Genomic DNA, 22414 nt, shown 5'->3' with positions numbered 1-22414 from the left:
CATCTAGACACACACTTTACAACCCTTCCATAAAACAAATACAAAATGCATCACAGATCTACACGTAAAACCCAAAACTATAAAACTCCTAGAAGACAACAAAGGAGAAAATCAAGTTGACCTTGGGAATGGCAACACCAAGGCCATGATCCTTGGAAGAGAGAATCGGTAAGATGGACATCATTAAAATTAAAAACTCCTACTCCGAGAAAGACAATGTCCGGAGAATGAGTAGACAAGCCACAGACTGTAAGAAAATATTTACAAAAGACACATCTGATAAAGAACTGATTCAAAATATACAAAACTTGGGGCACCTGGGTGGCTCAGTCAGCTGAGCGTCTGACTTTGGCTCAGGTCATGATCTCGCGGTCTGTGAGTTCGAGCCCCGCGTCAGGGTCTGTGCTGACAGCTCAGAGCCTGGAGCCTGTTTCAGATTCTGTGTCTCCCTCTCTCTCTGCCCCTCCCCTGCTCATGCTCTGTCTCTCTCTCTCTCTCTGTCAAAAATAAATAAGCATTTTAAAAAAATTTTCTAAAAATTATACAAAACTCTAAAAAGTGGGCCAAAGACCTTAACAGACAGCTCACCAAAGACACGGCAAGAAAGCGTATAAAAAGACATTTCACGTCATACATCAGGGAAATACAAATACAATGAGACAGCCCTACACACCCATGAGAATGGCAAAAATCTGGAACACTGACAACACAAAATGCCGGCCAGGATGTGGAGCAACCGGAACTCTCAACCCTCACCAATGGCAATGCAAAACGATACAGCCTCTTTGGAAGATAGTACGGTGGTTTCTTACAACACTAACTATTTACTTTACAATCCAGCAACAACGGTCTTTGTATTTAACCAAAGGTGAACATGGGAGTTTTACGGCAGCTTTATTCCAGCTGTTAAAACTCTGAAGCAACTAAGATGTAGGTAAATGGGTTAATAAACTGCGGTCCATCCACACGATGGAATATTATTCAGGGCTAAAAAGAAATGAGCTATCAAGCCATGCAAAGACGTGGGGTAAACCGAAATGCCTATGACTGAGTGAAAAAAAACAATCTGAAAATACTACATACTGTGTGATTTCAACTATATGACATCTTAAAAAAGGCAAATCTGTGGAGATCATAAAAAGATCAGTGGTTGTCAGGGGCTGAGGAGGAGAGGGTATGGATGAACAGAACGACTACAGAAGATAAATTAAGGCAGTGAAATACTCTGTATACTAACATACACACATCTCATCATGTTTGCCCAAACCTGCAGAATGTACACTACCAAGACTGAAGCCTGATGGGCTTTGGGTGGTTATGACGCATCAATGTAGATTCATCAATTGCTTAAATTTTTTTTTTAATGTTTATTTAGTTTTGAGGGAGACAGAGACAGAATGTGAGGGGGTTAGGGGCAGAGAGAGGGAGACACAGAATCCCAAACGGGCTCCAGGCTCTGAGCTGTCAGCACAGAGCCCGACGTGGGGCTCGAACTCACGAGGTGTGAGATCACGACCTAAGCCAAAGGCAGACGCTCAACCAACTGAACCACCCAGGCGCCCCTGGATTCATCAACTGTAACAAATGTACCACTCTGGGGAGATATTGGTAGGGTCGGGGGGGGGGGGGGGGGGGGGGACGCGGAGGACATGCCTATGTGAGGACACAGCAGGTATATAAGAAGTTTCTGTACCTTAATTTGGCTGGGAACTGAAAATTCCTCTAAAAACATTAAATCTTCAGGGCGCCTGGGTGGCTCAGTCAGTTAAGCATCTGACTCTTGATATCGGCTCAGGTCATGATCTCGCGGTTCGTGAGATCGCACCCCAAGTCAGGTTCTGTGCTGACAGCGTGGAGCCTGCTTGGGATTCTCTCTCTCCTCCTTTCTCCGCCCCACCCCTCCCCTGCTCTCTTTCTCTCAAAATAAATAAACAAACATTAAAAAAATTACCTCTTTAGGGGCGCCTGGGTGGCACAGTCGGTTAAACGTCCGACTTCAGCCAGGTCACGATCTCGCGGTCCGTGAGTTCGAGCCCCGCGTCGGGCTCTGGGCTGATGGCTCAGAGCCTGGAGCCTGTTTCCGATTCTGTGTCTCCCTCTCTCTCTCTGCCCCTCCCCCGTTCATGCTCTGTCTCTCTCTGTCCCAAAAAAAAAAAAAAAAAAAAAAAAAACGTTGAAAAAAAAATTAAAAAAAAAAATTACCTCTTTAAAAGAAAAAGCTGATGTGTCTGATAACCTGTTGGAAAGGAGATGTGATTTTTCCGACCCCTCCCCCCACCGGACACTGCTGTCACCACTTCTCTGCGCAGAAGCCTTCACTACCTCACCGCGGCTCAGCTGCACCAACCCCACAACCAGAGTGCTGTCCACACCTCTGCACTACCCCAAGAACCCAGGAAGGTGGAGCTCACTGGACAAGCAGGAAATTATACCCGCTGAACCAGGAAACCTTTGGTGGAAGTCGTCTAAGAGTCTCTGCTCCTCTCCTTTACCAGTTCAGCGTTGTTCCTTTTCAGATTAGAGAAGAAAGCTTTTGCTCTACATTCAAAATAAAATAAGTAAATAAACGAACAAATAAATAAACAAAAAGGTGGGGGAGGGGGCTCAGTCGGTTAAGCACTGGACTCTTGGTTTAGGTTCGGGCTGTGATCTCACTGTTCCTTAGTTCGAGCCCCACATCCGACTCTGCACTGACAGCCTGCTTGGTATTCTCTCTCTCCCTCTGTCCCTCTCAGACACTAGCCTCAGTATACACAGCTTGGCAAGAATTTGCTTAGTGAAGCTATTATTTTAGGCAATTAAATAATCTGTCAAGAATAATTTTTCCCACTCAAAATGATTCTATTTCATAAAGTTGCATAGCGACTGAGATTTGATATTCATTGAGAAAAGAGATACATCAAGGGCGCCTGTGTGGCTCAGTCGGTTAAGCATCTAACTTCGGCTCAGGTCACGACCTCGCAGTTCGTGATTTCGAGCCCCGCATCAGGCTCTGTGCTGACAGTTTGGAGCCTGGAGCCTGCTTTGGATTCTGTCTCCCTCCCTCTCTGCCCCTCCCCCATTCGCACTGTGTTTCTCTCTCTCTCTCTCTCTCTCTCTCTCAAAAACAAAAGGTTAAAAAAATTCACAAAAGAGATACATATTATACATTTTAAGCGATTACCTAAAAAATTAAGAAAAATTGTTACGTATTCTATTCATCAAAACTAAGTTCTACGTTTTCAAATTATGTTATTATTTAATCGTTACAATAGGTAACACTTAAAATCTATTAAGTAAACTATTAGCTTGCATGTTTATTATTTAAGAAAACAGCAAAAGATTATTTTGGATACTAAAATATGGCAAATTAAAACTTCTGAGAGTAGTATGGAATTTCCTGCCTCTAAAATATCTTAATGGTAAAAACAACACAACACAAAACAACCCACAAAAACTTCTGCTTTTATAATGGACAACTATGAATTTTTAATTAAAAGTTTATAATTACATCAAGCCCCAACTACAGTTAGAGATTCGATCCGTTCAGAAACGGAGTATTTACCTACATTTCTAAAGTCCTACCCATTTGACCTTTTTCTTTCAACACCAGGTTGCTTTCAAAGCTACAGATGAAAAGGCACTTTTTTTTTAAATTGAATAAAAGTCCTCTTGCCTTAAAACATGTTGGACGGGGTGGTAGCGATAAATAGAATGAAGGAAAATATTTGAAATGAAAATGATTCGAAATCAACTAGGTCTCAGTTTACCTCATTTCTCCTTCTAGGCCAAATTAGCTGCAGTATTTAACTTTTTTGAGGCCATAACATCGGATGTGACACCTACTCGTCGGTGGCTTACTGGACCTGTGTTCACAAGTGGATGCTTCCTTCACCGGGTTGCGGAAATGAACAAGGTCTACATCGACAGCGATTTAAGGAGGTCGTTAGCGTTCCCAACAGCTCGGATAAGGTGCTGTTGCACTTGGCCTCATCTTCCTCTGACACAGCTTGGTCCCAAGCTTTTATTACATGTGAGGATTTCAATGGCTTTGAAATTCAAAACCAGCTGCTTTTGGAAAACTACCTGTATCTTTCGTATGCCTCGTTCTTTTATCTTCTTCTATCCTGGGGATGCTAAAGTGTCGTATCTTTTTTGGAGCGTTCAAAAAAATTGTCAAAAATGTTTTTTTGAAAACCCTTAAAGCACTTTTAGACTCAGGCAACTGGGTTTGAGCTGCCCTGGAAGGGGGAACTCCAAGTCGTTGGTTAGAGCACAAAATGAAGCGGCTGGGAAAGAAGGGATGGAGAAGCAGGGGCCGGCCTGGGAAGGCTTGGCGGTTGAGAGAAAGGCCTCTGGTCTGGCAAACCCGAGTTCAAAGTGTGCCAGCCGCCCGCGAGCAGAGTCAACCTCGGACAAATACAAGTTAGCCTTTGCAAACTGCCTCACGTGTTGAGTGAAGGTAACGCCACGTCTCCGAGTTTTTTGGGGACTACCTCAGAGAATGCTGAGCACAGAATCAACCCGTATTATTATTCACCGGAGGCAGTTCACGAAGTTCAAAGAGCTAGGAGGACCACTAAAGAATTCTGAGAGGAGAAAACGGGGAAGAACGTACAGCAGAGCCGGAACTGGATGAAGATTAGGGAAGAGCCGGCTTTAGCGATGTAAATGAGAAGCCTCCGCGTGGCCTGAGCAAAGACAGTGAAGAGAAACCGTGGGCGGACTGAAATACAACGGATTTCAAACTGATAGGAGGGGCAGCCGGCTGGCTCCCCTGCGGAGCCAGCCTCTCTAGATCTCGGAGTCCTGAGTTCGAGCCCCACGACGGGCGTAGAGATTACTTAAAAAAAAAATCTTTAAGAATAAATAAATGTATAAAACTGATAGGAAGTCAGGGCTCACTGGGGGTGAAGGAGAAGGAAGAATCAAAACAAAACCCAGCTTTTTTGCATACCATCCACCCTCTGGGACAGGGGGGAAGGGAGGGCTGTAAGATACTGCTGGGAGAGCTACAAAAAGCAGAAAGCAGCTAAAATGTAGGCTTGCCGAGTTTCATCTAGTTTTGGAAGACACATTTGTGAGCCGGATGAATACGGGTTTCAAGTGCAACCAAAAAATCTGGATTTGAGATACAGATCTTGGGACCGTTACTATATACAGTACAGGCGGTTAACTTAAGCTATGGTCCTGGAGGTCACCCAAGAAGTATAGCCTGGGAAGAATGTTAAGGTCAGAATCCTATTAAATTTTAGTATTTAATGGCTATAAAGAAGAAACATTTGCAAAAGGCAGAGATCGCAAACGGAAGCTAAGGCAATATCACTAAACTCATGGGAAGAGTTTCAAGAGGGAAAAAGTTGTTAATGGTGCTAAATTTTATTGAGTAATTAAATACACACTCCACAAAAATCCACTGGTGGGGGAGGAAGGTGCTTCTATCAGGGACAAAATAGAAAAGGTATAAAGAAAGATAGATCTGCTTCTTTTTACCGAAAAGTTTCAAGTTCATTTTTTCTAATGACATCCAAACACAAAAATTCAGATTTAGTCCAACAGGTTCACAGATACATCAGTTAATAAGCACTTCCTGCAAAGTTATCAAGAAACAATTACTTCCTAAAACACTGACCCATTTTTTATAAAAAAGCCATACAGGAAAACGCTGCAAAACTGCCACGTCCCCCATCACACAGAACAGGGAGGCCTTGTAGATGGATATAAGCCACTGGTTCTAGGTTCTTTCAAGTTTTACCAACTTACTGCCTATTAACGTTGTTTCCTTACGTCAGCAGAGGGAAAAAAAATGCTGCATTCCCCCCGAATGGAGACTAACAACAGAAACTTTGAATGCAGTTATTAACCCCTCTAGATCACTTTCTTCCCCAACTGTTAAGGAATAAAATGGAGCTATCACTATTCTCATCTCGCCTCAACATTAGATCCTTTAAAGTTTTCTTCTCCCTCCAGGAAACTGGCTTCTACCTGTGAATGAAACCAATATACCGATGATCATCTGCCTCTCTGCCCCGCGTCTACTGTACTGGCCTCGGCCTGACACAACCAGGGAGGGGCAGACTTTTAGTATACTGGTTTCAGACCAAGAAAAAAACATCCGTGATCTAAGTATTTAAGCACTAACACAAATTTTAAATATTCAAGGGAAGCCCAAACAGTGGTTCTACTCATGAGGTGTAAACTCATCTGTGTAAACTCTGACACGTCCACAAAATTTAAATGCGTAGAAAAACGCATTTCATGGTAATTCTTTCACTAATTAAAACCGATGACTGAGGTTTTTTTCTTTTACTCAACTGTTAGGGAAACCCAAGTGTCTGGAAAACTGAAAACTCTTTACCCGTAACAAACAAAATGACACATTAAAAAAAGTTTTCCCCCGAAACAAACACGATGACCAACACAGCGACATCAGACTAGCTCTGGAAGTTGGAGAGGCGATGTTATTGGCAACTGAGACAGAAACTCACAGAAAATGAGTTAAATTATTTAAATTGCAGCTGAACTAGACTAAGACTATACATGGTCAGCTACTGTTGCGTCAGGGAGTGACAGCCTGCCTCCCATGTATCAATTAACTCAGTGTTTTTAATTGTCTTGAGTTTTGCTGTCAAACAACTTTTTCACTTTAACCCAGAACATCGGTTAGCAAGTTCATAACCCCGACGGTTACGGCCTGGCCTCCCCGCTGCACACGAGCTGCCCAGGGCACAAGGTCAGCAGTTAGTGCCCAACAAAGAGGGCTCCCGAAGACAGACGGGACGGGGGTCGAGAACGGCTGCGTGCGCACAGTCCCGGCATCTAACTGAAAAGCTACGAGATACCGGAAAGGCGCGCACATGCCATCTCAGGCTGCAGACCGACCGACACACGCCAACTCCGTTTCCCTAGCCCACCGACAACCCGGAGGTGCCAGGCAGTGACAAAGGCTGTCCGCACCTGTGCAGAGGCAGGGGTGTGGGCGGCCCCCCAGCAGCCCCTCTCCAATGTCTGCGTACAGCTCCCGGGGGGAGAGCGCCTCTTCTGCGTGCGCTTAGGGGACAGAGCGCCCACTGCAAAACCGGTCTCAACGGCAGCCCGGTACTGAGTGGCAGCGACACGTACGATACCCCACGACGATGTGACTGTTCACTTACGCGGGAAAAAATGTGCCCAGTTTTCTTCAGCTCATTTCAACGTCCAGAAAATGGATTTAGATTCATCTACAACTTGGAAAATGGGACTTAAAGTGGGTTATCAGTTTAGGCAAAAGCTAATCACCAAACCAGACCCTGACAGAGCGCTTAAGGGGCATTTCCCATTGGAGACATCGTGAGGCACATCCTGCCGGTGGCGGCATGAACTGGCATCACCTGTGTAGAAAGCAGTTCGGCCACTGAAGTGTTCGTAGCCTCCCATCTACGTAAACCCGCTGGGGATTCTTCCAAAAGAAAAATAATCTTGGGGTGGAACGGGGAACGAGGAAATCTTCTGAAACGTACAAACAGAAGTCTGTTTAATGCAACACTGTTCAAAACGGTGAAAAGGTAGGAACGGTCTGCATGTGGTACAGGCAAAAGACTAGGTAAATTAAGGTCCCACTAACCCAAAAGAACGATAAAATTAAAATAATTTTAACGCATGATACAGTTTCGTGAAGGAGAATGTAAAGCCGCACTAACTGACCATCGTGGGGAAAACACAAGAACCTGGTGAAGTACAGAAGAGGGAAAAAAGAACAGCACCACACAACGCTCTTACGGGTGTTGTGGGTGACTTTTCTGATTTTACCATCGTTGTTCTGGGACGGTTTAAGCAATGCCAGAACAGGCAAGCACTGATTAAAAAAAAGCTTTGCATGAACCGAAGGCGCAGCAATGTACTGCAAACGCAACTACACTGGCCGCAACGCTGAGCCGGCTCCGCTCGCACTCGGCCGGCGATTATTCAAATTCACTTTTACTCCCCGATTTCTGGATCAAAGGGCAGCAAGGCAAAGAAAACACTCCGGTACCCAAACCACTGCAGTTATTTACCAGTAAAAAAGCGTCAACAGACTCGCAGATACTTTTTACAAAGTTTTGATCGCCTACTGTAGCCTTCGAAACTATAAATGCATCCATTTCCTGTTTCAAAAGGGCGTTTCTTACCTCTACCCTTCAAAGAAAGGAAGTTTGAATGAAGCAGAAGGCAGTTTTACCTCGTTCTACACGGAATGCACTCGATGAGCTTTTAAAAAACAAAATCACGAGCCCACTAAATCTCCAAACTTACGCTACCCTGAAGGCGGCGGGGGAGAGGGCGCCCTGGGGGCAAAGAAGGAACTCAAAGGGCTGGCACTTCACTCCCTTGGACACCAGAAACGTGCGCCCACCGCAGGTGCCTCTCCCGGCACTCAGCACCCCAAGTTTACGGAAAACGACCCACCACACACCTCAAGATGTCATTTATAAAGCCGACAAGCGACTGCTCCCACGTCCAGCCCCAGAGAAAGCCTGTCGCCGGAGAGGGCTTCGATCCCCACGATCTCAGTGACACTCAATTTCTGAACTGAAGATCACGATAAAACAAAGTCAAGTTTGATTCTCTCAACACCTATTTCCTGTGCAAACAGCCCTTTTGTTCTGCTTCCCTGCTTGATTTTAATGTTCAGTTTGCGTCAGAAAACAGCCACAGTGACAAAACCTAGCATACACAGCAGCACACAGGAGCAAGAGCGTAAAATAAAGGGTTATTAAAAGATCGGAACAGAAATCCTACCCACAAAACCTGCACAATTTTCTGTTTGCTTCCCCTCAGATTAACTTCACTTGAAGCTGTGCTCCGCCGCAACCAAGCCTGAGCCGCAAGCTCCTCCTCCTGCGCGGCTACTGGCCGAGGGCGGGACGCCCCGCCCCGCTGGCCAGGCCCGTCGCTGTGATTGGAGGCGGCGCACATCCGTCATCTTAAAGAACTTTTCCTTGCTAGCAGGTTCGGCCGCACACACTAAAACCCCCTGATAAGCTGGTTTCTTAAAGGAACAGGAGGTCGTGTTTCAGTTTTCCCATCACATCCTGTTTGCTTACTCTTTTGTCTGGGCAAAAAAATAAATACTCTACGTAACGGCAACGAAAACCTGACAGAAGCAGCTTTAATTTGCAGTTCAGTGACCAACTGTTTAAAATGCAATGCTTTTAGCCTAAATCATGTTGTATTTCTACAGAGCCATGAAGGTAAAGTTACACTTTATAAGACAGACTCCTTTTTCAATAGAGTTCACATTTTGCCTGAATTTTTTAAAGTGGCAACAGGGAATCCACTGCAAAATTTTGCTAAAAGGAACAAAACAGTGTTTCCTCTAGGACTTAAAAATGCGACGATTTCAGGCATGGAAAATATATAGCACTAAAATCCTAGCTGCAAAATATTTCTAAGTTACCAAATTCACTGATACTATGTTCTCAGCATCACAACAAAGTAAAAATGTTGGTGACATCAAACCCTGACATCTCTACTTAAAAGGGAAGGGAAACACGGAGGCAGAAACACTATTTCCGTATTAGCAGGGTTAGCGGTCTGACCTGAGCACCCTGCCAGGGCCAACACGGAGCCGCTGCAAGCGGACATCCACAAAAGGGAAAGGCAACCCGCTCCAAAGACATGTCCGCATACAAAGTTCAGGAAGGTTGAAGTTGCCTTATACTTAAAATTACGGTTGCCTTTTTAAAAAAGGTAGACCAAACTTTGCAGCCCACTGGAGCATTCGTTCACTTAAGGGGGCAAGGGCGCGCCGAGGTGCAGCCAAAGGTAGGGTATATTCGCCCCGGAAAATGCGAAGTCACATTAGTGTCACCTCCAGAGACTCTACAGTCTCTACATAAGCACTCGGATTTTTCAACAAACAAACAGACCGACCGTGACTCTATACATTACTAAGTTTGCTATATTTTACTCTCTTTACTTAAGTTAGAACTGCTTATGTTTTAGTTCCTTGGCCCATCAACTATTACTGTCACTAATCCTTACCTGACCGAATAGCATCATTCAACTTGTTCAGTAAAGTGTAATTTTCACCTCTACCAAAAATTTTAGCCGATTTATGAGAAAAACCAAAAGAGCAAGGCAAATTCAAGTGCTTCTTCTTAAAAATACTTTCAGTAAGTTTCCACAACAATTTTTTAAGTTAAACGTACGGTTTACAAAGCTCAGAATCTTGCAGGCGTCATTCCTCACAGAAAACCCATATACTACAACACAAAGCCAACAAACTTGTTTTGAATACAAAGAGAAGTCTGTAGGAAACTGAAAATGCACATAATTGCAACTAGACATGAATATGGAATAATACCCTGCAGAAGCCCAAACAGCTGCATCATCTATTATGCCTTTTAAGTGGACAAATTGAAAGAGCCGATTCACAGAGGCCCAGTCCCAGGATCCTTTGCAAGGATTCACCGCTGTGAATGCTCAGTACTTCACGAGTCGAGTTCAGGTTTTCTTCCCACTGCGTGGACACTCTTGCAAAAGAACCCTGGAAGCAGAAGAGGTACAGGAGCAGGTACAGAAAGGGTACATAAATTGAGTTACAGCATAAAACCCGGAAAAGAAAACGTTTTAGATGGCCACAGTTTGATAGGGTTATAGAAAAAGATGGCAAACATTTAAATCTTAAAATGTGGCAAGCATAAAATTAGTACACAGTTACAGGAACCAAAAAACCTTTGCTCTGACATCAATTTTTCCCTTCAGAGTTAATTATTTGTATAAAATAGACACCTATCACAGACACTAAAATAATACCGGGACCCCTCTCGATCTGTAACCAATAAAGAGATATGGACTTAGTTATGCCGGATTGTTCGAAGATCTCTAGGACCTACTTGGAAGAACCTCATGGCGACAAATACCCTCTTAGGTGGCTCACAGTTTAAAAATACGAGGATTTTGTTCCATTTCTCAATCAGTAGAAGAAAACAGCAAAACTAACTAAAAGGAAAGCAATACCACGACCGAGATTATTTGAAAACAGTATCGCTTCATAGGGACAAGAGGCCTGCGAAAGCTCCCAGGCTCCCTGATTGCATGTGACAATACCACTTTTTGAACACTGAGTGTTCAAAGGATACACAGTATATTCTTGGTGGGGGAGGAGCTCAGAAGCTTCCCCAAACCTATTAACCAGACCAGAGTGTAGAAGATAACAAGCCAGAACAACCTGGTCCCATCTCACTTTAAAAACACCCTCCCTAAAGAGGAAGTGCCCAGATTAACTTTGGTCTGGTACAGAGCAGGATAGGGTGAAAGCTTTCTTAGTATCTTAAAGGGCTGCGAATAGCTCAAACTACTCCTCTTACAACAGAAATTAATCCTTGGCATGATCCCTGGACACCAACAGGTGGGTTTATGCAGTAGTTGATAAAAGGGCCAGCCTGACATTCTCAGAGCATGACCGGGTCACTAAAGATATGGTCTGAAAACCACTATCTAATGGGGGAAAAATATATACACGTATACTTAAAGAAATATTTCCCTGACAAATATACACTGCTTACAAAGGTGAGGCCCGTATTTGAGTTTCCAACTCCTGATGTGTGTCTTCCGTCCATTAGAGGAAAACGACAAAAGGTGAGCCCTGGCAGCAAGGGAGTGGTAAAGGCCCCTTCAGCAAACTACTAATCTCAAAGGGAACATTAAGGATAGAAAAGCACAAAACAAGCTGAGGTGTCTTTCTAGAAGACAATAAATTGCCTTGTTTTAAATCTAATGGGATAAACAAGGTCACCAATAAATGTAAACAAAAAAGGAACAGGGATCACAGTATCAGGACCAAAGTATAAATAAAGGAAAAAGCAATCAGTACTCAACTCTTAAGACTGAATAACTGTAACGTCTCGTGTGCCAAATAACATACCACAGTCGATCGAAGGAAACTGCTAGACACAGAAAAATGATGGAAAACAGACTGGCCGACTTGTAGGTTCCCTCTCTCCTTAGCAGCCTAAGCTAGAAAAAAATAAAAGATAAAAAGATAAATGATCCACACTAATTATTTAATGAGATTAATTTTTATATAGTTGTCAAAAAAAAGCTGTTTTTTTACAACAGGCATGGAAAAAATTTTTTTAATTATACTCACAGCTAACAATTTTGAAATGCACAAGGTGAACAGGTAACATCCTCGGATGACTATAAAGTAATGTTCAAAGTCAATACGAAGGTTATTAACTCATCAAACATTCTGAACCCCTACTACACACTGGGCACCACGAGCTGCTGTGGACGCCACCACAAACTGTCCCGCCCCTGGAGAGACTCAGGGTCCAGAGTCAGCTCTGTTGTCCAACAGGGATGTGACAGGAAACACAGCAATTTTCGGCTTTCCGGGAGTCACGTTAAGACATTAAACTAGTTCAATTAACTGTCGTCATATATTTTACTTAACACAAACCACATAAAATGGCATTACTTCGATAAGTAATCATTTTTAAAACTGAGGTTGCCTTTTTTTGTACTGCAGATCAAGTTCACATTTCATACTTACAGACCAACTCGGACTTGCCATATTTCAACAACCAGTAGCTACTTAAATTTCTGTCTCTGCTATCCACACTAGCCACGTGTGCCTGCTAGGCAACTGGTATGTTACTAGTAGACTGAGGAACTGAATGTTTACTATTACTTAATTGTACTTAATTTAAATAGCCACAAGTGGCTATGTAGCAGATTGGAAACAACAGCTCCAGCGGAAGAAACAGACACGAAATAAGACAAATCACACACACTTAATGAATTGCAATTATTACAAATGTTTGCAGAGCAAATGTCCGATATGAAATGAGTAAATACAGCCAGCGGAAGGACTACACCTCTTTTGGCACCTTTAAGGAAGGAGCTTCAAGGAACTCACAATTCAGCAAAAAGGCACAGCCCATGCAAAGGTCTTGAGTGGAGGAAAACTGAAAACACGGTAGAAATCATGAAGGAGAGAAGCAAGGGGTGAGATAATCTAACTTGTAGGAGGCTGACTTGGGTCCCAGAAAGCATACAGGACAGGAAGGCGGGGAGCGGAAGCAGCCCTGTCTAGGACGCAATGTGAGTCCCCCAAAGTCGCCTCCAGCAGCCCCACTGCCCGCTCAGTAAACTGCAGTCATGCCAACCTTCCGTCAAACCCTAATCAGGTCAAGCTCTGCGGCCCTCCTTGTGCCAGCGGCGCTCTGTGCTTGGAAGCCTCCCCCAGCTCTTTCTGGATCTTAGAACTCTGCGTCACAGTTCCAAATTCTCCACGGCACAAGCTTTGGGCTCAAAACTATTTATTTACAAGGCAACTCTTACCAGACAATTTTGCCAGAGACATTCAGTGTGCCGCCGTTATTATTATTATATTATTATTTTCATGTTCTGGAAGATTGGGGAAGCTAAAGAAAACTCCCCAAGCAAACCTTGGTACCACATCAGGCTTAAATGTGACATCCTCACAAACACGTTCTCAGGACATCCAATTAGCACCTTCCAATCTCTATCAGCACACCCAATTTCTTTCCTTCCTAGTACTTGCCAAAGTCCAAAACTTCTTTATTCATTGGTTTGTCGACAGGCTCACTTTCCCAAAGACCGTGAACTCTGAAAGCAGAGGCCCCGGACGGTTCACGGCGGCAGCCTCAGTACCACGCACCCCCCACCCCACCCCACCCCCAGCACGGAGCACCTGCCAGGAAGACTGGTAAGTAAATATTTCTGTCTGTCACGTGTCAGGATGTAAGGATCACAGCTAAAGCCCTTCTCAAAGGAGAATTTAACAGCATTAAACTTTTTTATTATTACACAACACAAACCATTAAGCGTAGAAATAGATTTTACGTTTTTAACGTAAAAATTCAACCCCCCCCAAAAAGTGAAGACCCTGAGGAGTCAACTAAAAATCCCAAGGACAAAGCAACAGCCAAAAACTGGGGGAGGAAAAGGGAGGGAGACTTACAGCAACAAAATAAAAATACATTATTATGCCCAATTACTAAAACAATGCGTGCCAGTATCAAGTCCTTCATATTGAACAGAAGCTAAAAAGAAGCAAGTATATATATATATACGCTTTCAGTATACGATAAAAGCTTTATTTCAAGGCAACAAGAAAAAGATTTTTGTTAATGGGGCTAAAACAACTAATTATTGATGAAAAATAAGGGAGGTTATTTCACTTCACATATTATGTCAAAACAAGCCCCGGGTGAATAGAGAGAGGTAGATGTGAAAACGAAACCACAAAAGAACTAGAAGAAAACAGTTATCTGGACAAGAGAATCCGTTAAGTACAAAAGTAAAGGAGAAGCCATAAAACTTCTTAAAAGGTAAAAACTCAAGTTTAAAAAAAAACCAAAACACCGTAAGCAAATAGAAGGGAAATGAAGAACCAGGGAAAAGATGTTCAGCGTGTGACAAATGCTGCTATCCTAAATCTGTAAAAGAATAAAAAGGCATCGCAATGATAGACCACCCCCCCAAATGAGTGAAAGAGAAATTAGACGAAACAATACCCACCACTCCATTCATCATCATAATTAATCTAAGTACATCATGAATCTTACGAAAAGGGAAGGCACGAAAGAAAATCAAGTGTTGGTAAGGATATGGAGGAGAAGACGTGTATTGTCTCACATTTTTTGGTAAACTTTATGCTGGTTTGGCCAACTGTGTATTATAATGCTAGTTAAATTTTTAAAGTAAGATTGGCAATATTTCTAAAAAGACAAAAAATGTTCACTTGCTTTGACTCTGTAAGACAGATCGAATCCTAAAGAAAGATGTAGCTCTTAAGAGCGTCTTCACCACAGGGTGACGGTGACAAAAAGATAAAGCAACAAGCCACACCCAGCAGGTAAGGAACCACAGGAGGATGGAAATGGCATGTGCCCTGGCAGAACCCTGTCACTACCTGTGGCTCTAACTTCTGCCCTCAGGTCGAAGACAAGAACCAAGCAAACCACGTCAGAGGACAGGTTCTAGGAGAAGCGCGGCAGAGTGACCCAGTGGGCAGGGACTGTGGCCTGTGAGCGCATCCCTGAAGGAGTGCCATCCAAGCAGAAATGCGGTGGAGTGTGCCAGGCAGGAAAACCCAACAACTTTGACGCCAGCAGCTCGGCATGCTCAGGAAGCCCAAACAGACCAGGACAACAGCGGTGCGGGGCTCGGGGACAAGGCAGGGCCGGCCTCCCAGGGCAACGCTGTCCCGACAGAGCCTGACACGAGTCCCAGCTGCATGTCACGTGGAAAACACATATCGGATTTTGAGCCAGTCTAAAAAAAGTTAAGTAAAACATCTTGATAACTTCTTATGCTAATTACTTACAGAAATCCTAATATTTTGCGTTTATCAAATTATATCTCACCTGTTTCTTTTTTTAACACGGCTATCAGGAAATTTTAAATTACTTATGTGGCTCCCGTTATATTCCCATTGGACATTACTGCTCTAGGGTCTAGGTGCCACAGTAAAAAGTTTCAATTTTATTTTGTGCATTGAAAGTCATCAGAGGGTGCTGGGCCTCTGATGTACACATTTAAATTACTGCCGTCCACAGGAGTAGCGCCCAGACTACAGGAGAGCGGACACTGGGGCAAGGGTACCACGCGGATGACTACTGGTGCCATCCTGTGTACAACAGAGGTGCGGAGACAGATCGTCTTTGGGGAAAGTCGTGAAGGGAGAGGCAGTCTAGTGTGGTTTATGATTCCACTTTCAACCGTCCAGAATGTCCACGACCGAAAAGGCTGGGGGTACACTGGCCAAAACGTTAACAACAGTTATCTATTCTTTGTAACTTTCTATTTCTTCTGAAAGTTTGGGGGGAAAACACACATTGCCCTTAACACAAAAAGGAGGCCTTTTTAAAGCTTTTAAGGATACATGCGTTTTTGGTAGGGTGTAACAGCCCTACCAAAAAAGCGCACCCTGCTCTCTGCAAACTACACATGCTGGCAAACTACCACACACCCCCTCTACTGGGTCCTTGAAGTCAAGTTACTCGAAGCTATGTATAAACGCCTATTACTCGCACTCGCCATTTTCCGGAACCGAATAGCCCCCTACCCCTGAGCGCACTGCCGGGGGCGTGATGCGCGGCACACAGCTCTGGACGGCACACCTTGGGGTGCCCGCGGGGCCGGGGATAAGGGACTCAAAGGTACTCAAATGTGTGGTGAACTTATCCTAACAGCGAGCACACATCCTTCTCCAAAAACGTTCCACAGGACACACACGGTGTGAGCCCACAGAAGAGCACCCGGGTCCCAATCCTGTCCCGTAAAGCAAGGCTCTGCCATCTGACAGGTGCTTCCCTTACCCAAAGTCTGCAAAGCTAGGAGGATAAACTGAGGACAGGTTTCTCTTCCAGGAGTATGCTACGGAAAAAGAGAAGGTTTAAGGAATTTGCCAGAGATTACACAAAGCGGGGTGGCACAGAGTGCTTCATTTCACACGCAATCAAGTGTTTTTTTTCTACCGTATTTACTTCTGCGTTGAGAAAGTAGCGAGCAAATAAATGGTGCTCAACTTCGCGGTGCGGTTTCAAAGGAAACGCGTCCTTACACGCACCTTGACGGGAATCTTCGTTTCTCCTGCACCTGTTCAAAACCTATTGGCCAATCGCTACGGCTGCGAATCTCCCATTAAAATACACCTATTTTCCTCCTGACCACCTAAGACTCCCTAACGCAAGCTACCTGCATCGTTCACTCCAGAGAATGTCTGGTGCTCGTGCGCCAGGAGCCAGAAAACAAGAAAAGCTCCCAAGAACACGGCTGCTGATAGCAAAGCACGGTGCAAAATATTTCCAAGTGCCTAACCCTACTCGAGAGGAACACAGTATCATACAGCGAAGAAGTGATAGATGGCCACCCGCTCTTTTCACAACACTTAAAAGAAAAGCAATCTGGGGGCGCCTGGGGGGCTCAGTCGATTAAGCGTGTAGCTTTGGCTCAGGTCATGATCCCGCGGTTTGTGAGCTCCAGCCCAGCGTCGGGCTCTGTGCTGACAGCTCGGAGCCCGGAGCCTGCTTCGGATTCTGTGTCTCCCTCTCTCTCTGCTCCTCCCCTGCTCACACTCTGTCTCTCTCCCAAAAATAAAGAAAGATTAAAAAAAAAAAATTAAAAAAAAATCTTTTGGAGGGGCGCCTGGGGCTCAGTCAGTTAAGCGTCTGACTTTGGCTCAGGTCATGATCTCCTGGTTCATGGGTTCGAGCCCCGCGTTGGGCTCTGTGCTGACAGCTCGGAGTCTGGACCCTGCTTCCGAGTCTGTGTCTCCCTCTCTCTGCCCCTCCCCCACTCACGCTCTGTCTCCCAATCAAAAATAAACATTAAAACAATTTTTTTTTTTTTTTAAAAAGAAGCAATCTGGACAACCCACTGCTTGAACACACACCTGTGCGTGGTGGAAAAAACAGGGGAATGATAAACACCCAGTTGACTGGACTGGATTGATGACCTACGTAAGGGGGAGGGGGAACAGAGCAGATAAGAAACCCAGGGGCAGATCCAAGTTTTATTCCAGTTTCTGGTTTGGGAGCGACAAGTCCAGGATTTTCACTCTGTTTTTCTCTTTATACGCTGCGGGGCTGTGCGTTCTTCTGCGACAGCAACTATGTCTTTCGATACTTTTTTTTTTCCCCTTTGCTTTTCGGAAGACGGCTTTCCTGAGCGTTAACTGCTGTGCGGAGAGGCGTCCACGCGGGACGGGGAGCCTGCGAGCAGCTGGGGCAGACCCGCACGCCCAGGAAATGGTCACCGAAGCCCAGACAATAGCCCCTCCAGTCCCACGCTGGCCGCCGGCACCCCGCCCCCCGCCCGCTCCCTTCCTTCCACCGTAAAACGCGACGGAAAAAAGTGGAGGCAGCCGGCTGGGTAAAGTCAGATGTGCCCATTTTGCAGGAACGGAGCGCTTCCCCCCGGAAGCTGCGGACGGCGGCCCTAAGGTCACTACCCGCCTCCCCCCGCCCCACCCCTCCCCATCCCACCGACCCCGGCGCCCCCGGGGTGTCACACGGCGCCCCTGCCCGGTCCCCCCCGCAGGACCCGACACGCCGCTGCGGGGGAGGGGCTCTCGGGACCCCCGCCCCCCGCCCGCGCCGTGACAGGCGGGACCCCCGCCCCGGGGCCGCAGCAGGTGGAGGTCCGCGTCCCCGGGACCCCAGGACCCCCGCTCGCCAACTGCTCGCTACCGGGCCGGGGGTCCACGAGCTCAGCCCCCGGCCCGCCCCCCGCCCTCGCTTCCGCCCGCCCCGGAGCGCCGCGGCCGCGCCTCAGCCGGTGGGGGAAGGGAGCGGCCCCGGCCCCCCGGCCCCCCGGGCCCCCGGGCCCCGCCGCGCCGCTCACCTGGCGGCGGCCTTCCCCGCCTGCCGCGCTGCCCGCCGCCGCCGGTCGCCGGTCGCCGCCGGAGAGTGGGGACAGGTGAGGCAGCCGAACTCCTGCTCGCTCCGGCCCCGCAGCCGCCGCCGCCGCCGCCGGCCCTCCGTCCGCTGTTTATTAAACTTTTCTGTTTGGTTGTTCGGCCTGTGACGCGGCCGCGGGCCCGAGCTCCGCGATTGGCCGGCGCCCGGCGCTGACGCGGCGCCCCGCCCGCCGCCTAATTATTACCGACCGGGAGGGGCCGCGGGGCGAGCGCGCGGGGGGCGGGGCCTGGCGCGCCGGAGGCGGGGCTGGGGCCCGCGGCGCCAGGCGATTGGCCGGCGCCCCGCGCGGAGCCGCTCCCCCGCCCTTACCGCCCGGCGGGCGCTTCCTGAACTCGGCTCCGGCGGCTGCCGGCGCGCCGGCGGGGTTGGAGAGTGAGGGGGCTGGGGGCCGGCGGCGGCCCCCTCTGCCTGGGGGAGGTCCGTTCTGCCCCCGCCCGCGGCGCTGGGAAGTGTGTGCTCCACCTGCCAGTTGGGCCCGAGGGGACGCGGAGCCGGGCCCGCGTGCAACCGCGTGCCCTCAGCCCCGCGAGCGCAGGGTCCGAAGTCTGGGGGCGCCGAAGTCTGAGGGGAGCGAGACTCGACGCGCTTTTCCACGAAGGCCCAAGTACGTGCACACGGGGACACACGCGCCCTCCCGAGACCCCGCCCAGCGGAGCGGTGCAAGCCGCCCCCGCAGTGTCCCGGACCCCAGGCTCCCGGGCGGCCCCGCGGGAGGCCCAAGATCACCGCTCCAGGGCATTCAGCCCCACCTTGAGGGAAGGTGGGGCCGACCGGCGGAGACCGGAGGGTTCTGTTTTCAGATCTGATGTTTTATTCTCCGCGAGTTTTTTGCATTACTGTTGATGTTCAAAACTACAGTATCAGAATCCTAGGTATCTGGATTGCTGAGCTTTTTGGTGCTGTTAACGATGTAAAGCTTGAAGTGAGTACCTCACTGTCTTCGCCCCAGTGGGGTCTCACTTTGGGGAGTCAGATCTTCGCGGGGCTGGCCGTGTAAAGGTTAGGTCTCCTGCAGCAGGACTTGGGGATAAGAAGTGGTTAACCATTGAGAAGATGCAGGCCAGAAAGGCTTCAAGGAGGAGGTGGCCTGCATTGGCTTTGCGCACTGCAGCGTGCATGGGGCTTGGCCATGCTGGGATCCCAAAACAGCATTTTCCTGCTCTCCTAAAGAGGCCGGAAGGTACAATCGGGAGTTGAAGAACAGGGTGACGTGTTGTGAGGTGACCGATGCTTCAGGGCGAAGCAGGGAATGTCTGTCCCATGTCAAGTGGAGGCTGGTGTCAGCGGTAGAATGGGCATGGCGGTAACCTGCAGGGAGCTCGCCCAGGGCCTAAAGGTATTCATCGGGTGGGCATTCACGTTCAATTTTAAAAACACAAACCTTAGGTTAACCCGTGAGAAGGGGATTTTGGCCGAGAGTATCGTCTCTGATAACGGAGACCAGGTTATATCGGAGAAAGTCCCAGAAGCCAAATGGAGTATTTCGCTTTGCTTGGTGGGAAATGGGAAGCCATAATAGAACAAAAAGAACTACAGAAAGGGAAATGGTGGATTGTAACCATTTGGTGGGTTCTGCTGGAACCAGGAATGATTTTGCAGCCTGGTTTTCTTTCAGCTTCTTCACTGCCCTCCTGTCGTTGGAGAACTGTATGGAAAGAATTGAGGATCTTGGCCACGGTTCACATCCCCGCTCAGACACATTTTTGACTCGGTGATGTTGAGCCATACCCGTAACCTCTGGGTCTCAATTTTCTATTAGTTTGGGGAACATCAGTGAACAAAACAAAGATTTTTCTTTCTAACGGAGGCGTACGTTAGAAAGCAGTCGTACGTTTTGTGTTGTTAGAAGGTGGTAAGAGGAGCACCTGGGAGCGTACAATTTCGGCTCAGGTCACGATCTCGCAGTTCATGGGTTCGAGCCCTGCGTCGGGCTCTGTGCTGACAGCTCAGAGCCTGGAGCCTGCTTCGGATTCTGTGTCTCCCTTTCCATCTGTACCTCCCCCTTTTGTGTTCTGTCTCTCTCTCTCTAAAATAATTAAAACATTTTTAAAAAATGATGGTAGGGCACCTGGGTAGCTCGGTCAGTTAAGCGTCTGACTTCAGCTCAGGTCATGATCTCACGGTCGGTGAGTTCAAGCCCCGCGTCAGGCTCTGTGCTGACAGCTCAGAGCCTGGAGCCTGTTTCAGATTCTGTGTCTCCCTCTCTCTCTGCTCCTCTCCTGTTCATGCTCTGTCTCTTTCTGTCTCAAAAATGAATAAAAATGTTAAAAAAAATTTTTTTAAATAATTAAAGCGTTAAAAAAAAATGATGGTGGGGCACCTGGGTGGCTCGGTCAGTTAAGCGTCTGACTTCAGCTCAGGTCACGATCTCACGGTCGGTGAGTTCAAGCCCCGCGTCAGGCTCTGTGCTGACAGCTCGGAGCCTGGAGCCTGCCTCGGATTCTGTGTCTCCTTCTCTCTCTGCCCTTCCCCCACGTGTGCTCTCTCTCTACCAAAACTAAATAAAAATGTAAAAAAAAATTTTTTTAAGATGGTAAGAGGTAGAGACAAGAAAACGTAGAACGGGGTTGAGGATGGAGAGGCAGGTTATATTAAACACGCCGTCAGCATAGGCGTCACTGAGGAGGTGGGGTCTGAACAGAATTGTTAGCGGTAAGGGGGGTGACCTATGAAAATAACCTAGGGGAAGAGCATTCCAGACTGAGAACGGTTGGGCACACGGGCCTCGGGGCAGGTGACCCGGGTAGGATACTGCTGCTGTGAACACTTGTCTGCGGGTGTTTGTGGGCACACAGGTTTCCACTTCTCTTGGGTACGTACCTAGCCCTGGAATTACTGGGCCGTTGTGGTGCTTCTGTTTTAATCCCTTGAGGAATTGGTAACACTGTGTCCAGAAGGGATGCGCTGTGTCACGTCTGCAGGGGCAAGGAGTGAGGGTTCAGTGCCTGCACACCCTTGGCCACACTGCTGCCCGTCTGGGTTATATATAGCCCACCCCAGTGAGGACCAGTGTCTGGTGGTCGTGATTTGCATTTGTCTGATTGCTGATGATGTTGAGTGTCTTTTCATGTGCTTATTGGCCACGTGTGGATCCTCTTTGGAGACACGTCTATTCAGATCCTTTGCTCATTTTGAAATCGGGTTATTCGTCTTTTATTTGGGGTTGTGAGGGTTCTTTACGTATTCCGAACACAAGTGCCTTATCAGATACATAATTCGCAAATATCTTCTCTCATTTGTGGTTTGTCTTTTCACTTGCTTGATGACATCATTTGAAGCGTCAAAGCTTTTCATTTTGCCTTATCCTTTTCTTGAGTCCTTCTCTCCACAGCATCAAATTAGTCACAAATTTCACGGATTTGGCCTTAGAGATATCTCTGAAATGTACCCCCCTACCCACTGCCCTGTACACCCCCTTATTATTTCTGGCCTGAACTTAAGCAGTAGCCTCCAATCCTATTCTCTCTTGTAGGCCCCACCCTGATGGCCCTCCAGCTGTTTCCAGAAGGCTCTCCCTGAAACACAAACTGAGCAGGTCAGACCTCTGCGGGTTCCTCATTCCTCCTGGGACAGGTCTCGAGCTCTTCCAGTAAGAGTACCCACACCATTTAAAACATCGGGGTTGCAGGGCCGTGACCCAGACACCGTGAATCGGAATCTCTAGGGGATGAACCTGTGCATCTGGGTCTACTAAGCCCCCGGGGGGGGGGGTTATTCTCAGAACAGTTATGCCTACAACAGTGGTTCTAAGCCAGGGGTGGTTTTGTTCCCCAGGGGACATTTGGCGATGTCTGGAGACATTTTTGGTGGTTACACCTGGGGGAGGGGGTGTGGCTGTCACCCAGTGACTCCCTGCAGAGAACCGTCAGCCCCGAATGTCAATCGTGGTGAATTGAGAGCCCTGGCTGTGTTTGTAGGAGATAAAATACAAACCCGCGTTTGAGTCTAACTTCTTGGTTCCCAACTCCATCAGAGGTCTATGGCTCTGTAAGAACCATCCCCAACTTAGTGGCTTGAAA

General features: G+C 47.3%; 2 protein-coding genes across 34 annotated transcripts in view; one reads left to right on the top strand and one right to left on the bottom strand.

Moving 5' to 3' along the window:
- Positions 1 to 18463, bottom strand: part of ZFAND6 (zinc finger AN1-type containing 6) — a 72408-nt gene extending 53945 nt beyond the window's left edge. For 2 of the 5 annotated variants that reach the window (XM_045058710.1, XM_023254800.2), the window contains exons 1-2: positions 18319 to 18463; positions 11867 to 11958 (exon numbers count right to left, since the gene is read on the bottom strand). The gene's annotated coding sequence lies outside the window, so the exon portion shown is untranslated. Of the gene's footprint in view, positions 1 to 8410; positions 8434 to 8736; positions 9167 to 11866; positions 11959 to 18318 lie in introns of those variants that run through there. The other 3 variants (XM_023254799.2, XM_006932188.4, XM_045058711.1) reach the window with 3 other exon arrangements.
- Positions 18464 to 18642: 179 nt separating this feature from the next.
- BCL2A1 (BCL2 related protein A1) overlaps positions 18643 to 22414 on the top strand; it is a 60240-nt gene continuing 56468 nt past the window's right edge. For 2 of the 29 annotated variants that reach the window (XR_006598731.1, XR_006598732.1), the window contains exons 1-2: positions 18643 to 18999; positions 21868 to 21930. The gene's annotated coding sequence lies outside the window, so the exon portion shown is untranslated. The remainder of the gene's footprint in view (positions 19000 to 21867; positions 21931 to 22414) is intronic. The other 27 variants (XR_006598726.1, XR_006598721.1, XR_006598736.1 and 24 more) reach the window with 19 other exon arrangements.

Source organism: Felis catus, chromosome B3 (assembly GCF_018350175.1).
Source record: "Felis catus isolate Fca126 chromosome B3, F.catus_Fca126_mat1.0, whole genome shotgun sequence".
Lineage (NCBI taxonomy): Eukaryota > Metazoa > Chordata > Mammalia > Carnivora > Felidae > Felis > Felis catus.
The sequence above is the reverse complement of the archived record's forward strand: the minus strand, read 5'-3'. Positions and strand labels throughout refer to the sequence as shown.